At 43.5% G+C, this 9,548-nt stretch overlaps 1 long non-coding RNA gene across 2 annotated transcripts; it reads left to right on the plus strand.

Annotated features, from left to right (window-relative positions):
* Positions 1-2,393: 2,393 nt before the first annotated feature.
* On the plus strand, positions 2,394-3,118 carry LOC122044380. Of its 2 annotated transcripts, XR_006129530.1 has the most exons (3): positions 2,394-2,466; positions 2,757-2,839; positions 2,965-3,118. It is a non-coding gene; the product is annotated as an uncharacterized LOC122044380 (long non-coding RNA). The 2 variants fall into 2 exon arrangements; XR_006129529.1 differs by having other exon boundaries at positions 2,757-3,118.
* Positions 3,119-9,548: the final 6,430 nt, after the last annotated feature.

Raw genomic sequence — 9,548 nt, forward strand, 5'->3', positions numbered from 1 at the left:
TTTCCCCCGGCTACTAATAGAACTATGCATAACATAATTTTGTATAAAACCATAAACAGGGTGTCATCTAAGGGCGAGGAAAAAAAAGAAGGAAAGAAGCCATATCAAAGCATGAGAAGAAAGCAGTAGCAAGGCGTGAACGATTTGATTCAGTATGTGCATTCCTGTTCAAAATGGAAGAAATTCACACACCTTCCTCTCCAACTCTAGATCCTCACATTCAACAATCTCTTTCATATACTGCATGACACAATATCCACATTCAACACAACCTTGTTGTTTGAGATTACCCTAATGAATCAAAGTTAATGCAAAGTGAAAAACCAAATATATAAGAACTAGGAATGCATGTTTTCAATAAGACATACCGTCAACTGTTTGAAAGTTGGTCATTTTGGATTACCTCTCATACAAAGGTACGTCCTCACTCCACTACATTGTAAAAATAGAACTTATTTCATTTCATATTTGCTAATCAATCTATTCACAATCTACATAATCTAAAACATACTTGCACACTGTAGTTTTCCAAGCGTTATCTCGGTTCCTATTACCCATTGAGTCCAACAAATAAATTGTATCTTTGTCCTCGTTTATAACGGTCAAGATCCAGTGGTACCTGCACGATTGTCAATATATAGCTAAACTACTATATATTAGGAATTGAGCAGGGATTAAAAATATACCCAATGTTGTATGGGATAAGGCATATGCTGTCTCCGTTTGATGCTTTCAACTGATTAGCAATGTGTTGTGAAGAGGTACTGCCATCTTGAGCGGCTGGTATTTTGTTGGGATCCACAAACGACACATACTCAGCCCTGTTTGTTTCCTTCAAGTACTTGTACAAGTAACTGCATTCAAGTAATAAAAAACATGGTTACTTAAGACATGAACTCATGCAAAGAGAAGAATTGTATATAAGACATAACTTACCCCATGTAATCCAAAATTTACCTGGACCCTATCTCTCTCATTTCCATACAGCGCATGACATCCTCTCTCAACAACGATTTACTCACATTACGTCTAAACATGGCTTCATCAAATTCGATAGGAATGGTCTCCTCCTCAGTCATCAGTCTAACAACATAAGAATACAAAAACTTGCATGGCATTGGTAGAGCACTTTCAACTTCCTTGAATTTATTTTTCTCATCAGGAACCTCCAAAATAGCAAATGGTGGTGCAGGTTTCTCCTATTACCTCCAAAAAATTATATAATTGAACGATCAGTGAATAAATAATAAAAATATAAATATATTTTAATTTTATATTTTAACTAAAATTTATTTATTCTAATCCGCTTTCTTAATTATGCTCCATAAATAGAATTATCTACCGCCAATGAAATCCATGCTAAAATAAAATAACATGCACTAATTAGAATGGGCAGTAGATAGCTAAATAGATAAATAATCTTTCATTAGTATTTTTTAAAAAATAATTTTGAAGGAGAAGCAGTTGCTCGAACTCGAAGGGTTTAACTTGAACTGGATGCTGCATTGAACCTTAGTAATGTAGACTGATGGATGCAAGAACATTTTTTTTTTTTGCTAATTCGAGAAGAAATTTTCAGTTAAATGAACCTGATTTCAATGCTCAGGTATCGCTTGAGATTTATCTGAGTGCAACCTATTCAACTTTGGTCCAAGATTCTCCTCATGCACCTCCGTTGCATTCGGATTCTCTCGTGAAATCACCGTCTTCTTCAACACAGGGTCTCGTGGAGGGGCGAGAAGCGGCAGATGAAAAGTTGGAATCTTGACGTTTTGTCCCTCATGAGAACCAGCTGCAGGTACCGGAGACGACGGTGGCGGATTTTGTCCACCGACGAGTGCGCGTCTGGCAAAGTCACCTATTTTTCTTGGCGAGCGCAAGTTTTTCCTGGGGGAGTACTGCAAGTTTCCTGCCTTCTCGTCACTCTCGACCTCAAACGACGAAGATGGTGGCGAATGGGCTGGTGGTCTTCGCTTCGGAGGTGATGGTGTGGGTGGCCGCAGGAGCAAGTTATGCTTTGGTGGCGGCGGTGGGGAAGTGTTGACCGAGCATATCTCCTCATCCGACGTCGACGAACGGCAGGCTTCACCCCTTAGGAGTACCTGACGGGGCAGTGGCGGGAGCGGACGGAGCTCCGGCGACCGGAGCTTCCAGTACGTCGTGAAGCCCCCGAAAGCACAACTCTCGCTCGTGTCTCTATGCGAGCTGCCGGCAACACCCACAGACAGTAACTCCAATCCACCGAGAGAGGCAGCGGACGAAGGTGCGGCGGCGGAGATCTCCTGCTCACTGGAAGAAGCTGCACAGGGAGGGAAGAAGCGGATGCTATCGGACCCGACGTCGTTGTCGGCAACTCCTCCTTCACGACGGCGTAAGTGGAGGAAGAGCACGAAGGAGAGCAGGGGCGGATCCAGGATTTGAACATTGGGGGGGCCAAAACTTGTGCCGCTACATTCATTGTCGATGGTGCGGGAGAATTTAGAATTCATTATATATTTAGAAAAACTCGTGACCTAAGTTTTCTATTGGTAGTTTGATATCAATATCTCGAAGTAATATTGTGACATTGAAATAAGCTGTCGGCCCTTGTTTCACATCGGAGCTACATGCGAACTTGTATGGTCTAAAGACCAGTTATATGATAACGTTAGGGTAGAATTCAATTTGCCATCCTTTTGATCATTCACATCTATTCAGCATCTATTACTTTGCATTTCATTATTGCTATTCATAATATGGGTTTATTAATTGGTTAGGTACTCTAATTACTACATCAAGCTGAAGCGTCTGAGTATTCGAATTGCTTTCCTCTCACATTCGTGACATTCTTCACATGCAGGTACTCCTTATCTACAACTCTATTTGCCATCAAACAAAAATATATATAGCTTTCACCTGCTCAACTTCACCTATAGAGCCCAGTAAATTCTTCACTGTTGACCAACATAACTCGATGTTTTTCAGGGGGTCTATTTGTTGATCGCAAAATGCCTCTATTTGGCATCCTATTATCAATATATACACTATTTCCATTCCCTGAATTTTGTAATAGCAGATCTGGAGTTTGTCAATGTTTTTCTTTGGCTTAGTTTATCCTTTGTTGAATGTTCATTGTATCTTATTCTTTGGAACACTCCAGTCTAGTAGATATGGAGTCTGTCAAGTCTGCAACTGAAGAGTAGAGACCTCCTCCACACTGACAGCACCCTACTTTTATCTTTCTCGTTGTTAGCGACCTCAACGCCACTGGCTACGCAATATGCTTCAGTGTTGGGATAAACCTTCACCATGATCCACCAACTTTTGGTTTCTCCGGACGACAATTTTGAAAAGAGATCTCTGCTTGAGTGTCTTCAAATTTTGCTCATGAGAAGAGAGCTAAAAGCAGGACTGATCCAGGATTTACACATGGACTGGGGTGGGGGGGCCATGGCCCCCCCAAGTCACTATGTAAATCCGCCTCTGAAGGAGAGGACAAGGAAGGCGACGGCAAGGAGCGGGGTCGCGACGACAGGGATGAGGTTGGACGGGGAGCGGCGGGAGGGGGAGGTGGAACAGGTGTCGGTCGTGGAGGAGACATTAACGGGAAAGGTAGGAAAGGCAGCGGTGGAGGACGCAGGAGGCGGATGCGGCAGGGAGGGTTCAAGAGGGAAGAAGGCGCCGAAGGTTGGTTGGGAAGATGAAGAGGAATAAGAGGATGAGGAGTATTTGGGGAAGAACGGCTGATGAAGAGGAATAAGAGGATGAGGAGTAATAGGAGAAGCCCTAACCCAAGAAAACAAAAAAGTGGGGGGAAATAAAAGTGGTCTCAAAATAAAAATTAACTTTTGTACTATTACTTCGGAGTAAACACTAAAAATTGTACTCACGACGTTACTACTTCGGTATTTAACAACTTTCCGAAGTAATAGCTTATTTCAGTTTAAAGCGCAGCCCGTGTTTTTAAATCTACGAAGTCTATATTTGTATATACTTCGTCGATTTTTTCAGCGAAGTTGCTTATACACTTTTACTTCATATATTTAAATTGACGAAGTAAATTGTGACGAAGTAAAAAGTCGTTTTTCACATAGTATCTCGTCGAGGAGAATCTGTAGGCACGAAGAAGAAGCTGAAAATTTGCAATCTCCGAAACCCTAGAAGCCTAATTCGGATTGTAAGACCAAGAAACCAAATGTAAGTGCTACTCACCTGCAATAAGGGTAGTTTCGAGCTTCGGTTTTGGGTTTCCTTTTTGGCATTCAGAACATGCTATAGAGAATTTCGGTTGCTAGGGATTTAGGTTTCCTTTTGGCTTTCGAAATATGCTGTTAGAATTATGGATTTCTAGGGGTATGGTTCTTTGGCTTTCAGAATATACTGGATAGATTTAGTTTGTTAGAGGTTTGGGAGTAGGTTCAAGGTTTGCCTTCTCCTTTGCATTACGACTATGGCATGTTTTAAGATTTTCTATTGCTCCATAAAAGTGCAAGCTTTGAACAGATTCACATAGTTTTTTTTATGTCAGCAAGCTTAACTTGATCTTGTGCAAAGAAAAGGGGCACGAGCAACTCCCTTGGGGTTGCTGTGCAATTCGGTCATTTTCGCTGAACTTGAGAAAGCATAGACTTGTTGATTAGCATGTAGTTTGGTTCTTTGCCGTGGACTGAAGGTTAAGCTTACAGTAGAAATTGTTACAGTAGCAATTTTCTTTTTGGTTTCTTACAGTAGCAATTTCCTTATAGTAGCAATTGTTATAGGTTAAGCTTGAAGGTTGCATTCTAAGATTTTATTCCAGCATTTCAGTATTTAAATTGTTCAAGCACTGTATGTTTTAAAGTTGTTTAAGCACTGTAGTTTAGATTAGTTTAAGCACCGCGGTGTATATTTGTTAAAGCATTTAATTTTAGTTTGTTAAAGCATTCAAATTCAGTTTTGTATGAGGTATTCCTTTATTAGAAGTATTAATAAGAACAAGTATTTTATTTGAAGAGGCTAGTACCCGACTTCCGAGGTTGTCGTTAAACAAATATAGGTGACCAATTCCGAGGTCTTGGCCCTGGTAAGACCAAGGTCTTTACCCTCATAGGACTGGTGGCTCGCTACCTCAGTTCCTATTAGGGAGCGCACATTGGTACTAAGCCTGGGCCCAAGAAAAGATTATTATTTTGAAGTATAAAAGTATAAGATTTTTTTAAACAAGTGAAATAAGCTTCATATAAGTTTAAAATTCAGCAAGTTTAGTTTCTTTTATGCTAGCATGTTATTTAGAATTTTCTTGCTGTTGTATGCTATTAGATGAGTAGCTTTACATGTTTAACATTTCAATATATTCACATACATATTCGAGTTTTGTGAGTTAGATAGCGCTTACTAAGCAATTTTGCTTACAGTTGCATTTCCTCTTACTGCAGATAAAGGAAAGGAAAAGCTATAGCGAAGGAAGGCGACAAGGAGGTGCGGATGGATGTGTGATATTTGGACTATGGAAACCTTGGGATTTAGTTTAATAATTCATTAAGACTTTGTATTCAGAATATTGGAACCATTCTTTCATGTTGTTAGATTTGCATTGGATATTTTATGTTTAGAACTCTTCCTTTTAATTGCTATAAACATTAGTTCCATTAATAGAGTTGTATTAATGTTGCATGCATTATCATATTAGTATATATTTTGTTTTTAGCATGTTCAGATTGATGTATAGATTTAGTTGTGAACATAAACTTGAGTAGTATGTATAGATGAGTTATTTTTGTTTTCCGCTGTTACATATTGTATGCTTTGAGTTCTTGAAAGTTTTAAGTATAGATATTTTCATGTGAGCAACATTAGTTAAGATAAATTAGTAGTCCAGTAGCGTCCCACCCTCACAGACTAGTATTGTAATGACCCGGCCCTTTGGCCTCTTGGGCGGCCCTTGTGGCGGCCTATCCACCCCTGGCAGTGGATTTTTACCTCCCCCAGGATTCGAACTCTAAACCTCTAGGCTTAAGTATTAGAGTTTATGAATCCTGTCATCTCACTTGGTTACCAGGATTCATAAACTCAAATACTTAAGCCTGGAGGTTTAGAGTTCGAATCCTGGGGGAGGAAAAAATCCACTGCCAGGGGTGGAAAGTCCTAGTGAGTAACGACACGGTCAAAGGGTCGTCGGTCGACGACATGAGAGGTCGCCAAATGGGCCGCCAAATGGGCCGCCAAATGGGCCGCCAAAAGGCGCCTTTTTATTGTAACGACCCGGTCCTCTTGGCCCATTTGGCGACCCTCGGGTCGTCGACCGTCGGCCCTTATGTCGTCGGCCCATTTGGCGACCTCTCATGTCGTCAACCGACGACCCTTGGCCGTGTCGTTACTCACTAGGACTTTCCACTCCTAGCCAGTAGATTTTTGCCTCCCCCAGGATTCGAACTCTAGACCTCCAGACTTAAGTATTAGAGTTTATGAATCCTGGTAACCAAGTGAGATGATCTCACTTGGTTACCAGGATTCATAAACTCTAATACTTAAGCCTGGAGGTTTAGAGTTTGAATCCTAGTGAGCAAAAATCCACTGACCAGGGGCCGACGACATAAGGGCCGCCAGTTGGGCCGCCACAAGGGCGCTCAAGAGGCCGAAGGGCCGGGTCGTTACAATAAAAACCCTTTGACCATGCCGTTACTCACTAGGACTTTCCACCCCTGGCAGTGGATTTTTGCCTCCCCCATGATTCGAACTCTAGATCTCCAGGCTAAATACTAGAGTTTATGAATCCTGGTAACCAAGTGAGATCATCTCACTTGGTTACCAGGATTCATAAACTCTAGTATTTAGCCTGGAGATCTAGAGTTCGAATCCTGGGGGAGGCAAAAATCCACTGTCAGAGGTGGAAAGTCCTAGTGAGTAACGGCACGGTCAAAGGGTCGTCGGTCGACGATATGAGAGGTCACCAAATGGGCCGACGACATAAGGGCCGCCAGTTGGGCCACCACAAGGGCGCCCAAGAGGCCGAAGGGCCGGGTCGTTATAATAAAAAGGTGCCTTTTATTGTAACGACCCGACCTTCTTGGCCCATTTGGCGGCCCATTTGGTGACCTCTCATGTCGTCGACCGTCGGCCCTTTTGGAGTGACTAATGCACCTGCGGTCTTCATGGACTTAATGAATAGAGTGTTCAGAGAATATCTTATACAGTGGTTGAAGCTGAAACCAGAGAGCTTCTCAGGCACGACTGAGCCCTGGGATGCCCAGGCTTGGTTTAAAACACTGGAGAGCACTATGGAGCTTCTTGACTGGCCAGAAGTCGAGAGCTGCCTGTCTGGAGATGCTCGTATGTGGTGGGAGAGGATAAAGACCAAGAGAGCGGCTGATCAGATGAGCTGGGCTGATTTTCAGTCAGAGTTTTATGAAGAGTTCTTCCACCTGCAGATCACCAACAAGCACTACGAGGAGTTTATAGAGTTCAAACAAGATTACCTGTCAGTGGAGGAAGCAGCCAAGAAGTTCAACAGACTAGCTCGTCTCTGCCCAGAGCTAGTAAGTACAGAGAAGGAGCGAGTCAGGCTGATGATCAGAATGCTGAGACCCCAGATAGCACTGAATGTGAGCAGTGGAGCTCATCGGCCCCAGACTGGTGAAGAGTTGATCAGTAGAGCATTAATTGTTGAACACTACCTGAACAACATCAAGGCACAACGAGCGCAACATAAGCCAGTGAAGACAGAGGACAAGATAGCAGGAAGCCAGAAATCACAGACAAGTAAACAGAACTGGAAAGGCAAAGGTAAAAGGAAGCAGTGGAACACAGGAGGTAGCCAGAAGGGAGGACCAGCAAACAAGCAGATCAAGTTTCCTCCCTGTCCCAAATGTGGGAGAACACATCCAGGAGCCTGTCTTTTGGGTAAGACTGGATGTTACTCCTGTGGTCAGGAAGGACACATGGCTAAAGAGTGTCCTACCAAATTCAAAGCACCTCAGCCACAACCATTGCAATATGGAGGCCATCCTGCACAGTTGCACCACATGGAAGCAGCATTGGAGGGACCCTATATCAGTCAAGGTGTAACGACCCGCCTCCTACTGACTAGGCTGCGAGGCCGATCATTACGTAATGCTGTGCTAAATTACTATTGCGAAAAATCTGGATTTATTAAAATTTTACTAAACTATTATCTTTGAAATCTGATCTTAATATTCTAGGTGTTGTTGGTGCAATATTCCCTAGGTCAAGGTTGACCTGGTTAACCAAGCCTGAGTCTTGGTTTGGGTTTCGATGTTTGACAATATATTGGGTTTAGATGACATGGACAATGCAGGTGCGGTTGTTCATTTGGGGAGATTGTTGATACAATTCCCGTTTGGTCAAAGTTGACCAGTTAAGATTGTGAAGGAAAGTCAAGTAGGTCAAGGTTGACTGGATACTTGATTGAAAGTCCTGGTGAGTGAAGCCAGGCAGAAGGAAGTCCTGGTGAGTGAAGCCAGGCAGAAGGAAGTCCTGGTGAGTGAAGCCAGGCAGGAGGAAAGTCCTGGTGAGTGAAGCCAGGCAGAAGGAAGTCCTGATGAGTGAAGCCAGGCAGAAAATCCTGGTGAGTGAAGCCGGTGAAAGACCTAGTGAGTGAAGCTAGGCAATTGGGAAGTCCTAGTGAGTGAAGCTAGGCGGAAGGGAAAATCCTGGTGAGTGAAGCTAGGTGAAAGACCTAGTGAGTGAAGCTAGGCAATTGGGAAGTCCTAGTGAGTGAAGCTAGGCAGGAGGAAAATCCTGGTGAGTGAAGCCAGGTGAAAGACCTAGTGAGTGAAGCTAGGCAATTGGGAAAGACCTAGTGAGTGAAGCTAGGCAATTGGGAAGTCCTAGTGAGTGAAGCTAGGCAGGAGGAAAATCCTGGTGAGTGAAGCCAGGCAGAAGAAAGTCCTAGTGAGTGAAGCTAGGCAGGAGAAATCCAGAGGGGTCAAGGTTGACCAGACATCTGGTGAGAGTCCAAGTAGGTCAAAGGGATTGACCGGATACTTGGCACGAGGAAGAAAAGTCCAAGTAGGTCTTAGGGAGTGACCGGATACTTGGCAAGAAGAGAAAAGTCCAAGTGGGTCAAAGGGATTGACCAGACACTTGGTGAGAGAGTCCTAGCTGGTCAAGGGTGACCGGATGCTAGGTCTTATGTACCAACAAGTCATGGTTGACAAGATGTTGGTTTAGGGGGCTTTGGACTTAGTTTTGGGCAAAAACCAAGATCTGGATTGATCAGCCGATTGATCCAGCAGGTTTGAATTAATCCGTGGATCGATCCAGCAGATCTGGATCGATCAGTGGATCGATCCAGAAGATCTGGATCGATCGGCCGATCGATCCGGTGAGTCCCCGCGAACAGAATCGCTCTGGATCGATCCAGAGGTCCCAATTGATCAGTGGATCGATTGGGACGCTGCTGCTTCGCGCGATAAGCGCTGGATCGATCCGTGGATCGATCCAGGCATTTTTCCAGAGCACAGAGGCGCTCTGGATCGATCCAAAGCCTCCCCGATCGATTGGGAGCATTCTAATCGATCGGGATTCGACCGTTAGCGTCGATTTAAGCCGCAGGCGTTTATTTCCTTCGG

The sequence above is a fragment of the Zingiber officinale genome, chromosome 2A (assembly GCF_018446385.1).
Source record: "Zingiber officinale cultivar Zhangliang chromosome 2A, Zo_v1.1, whole genome shotgun sequence".
Lineage (NCBI taxonomy): Eukaryota > Viridiplantae > Streptophyta > Magnoliopsida > Zingiberales > Zingiberaceae > Zingiber > Zingiber officinale.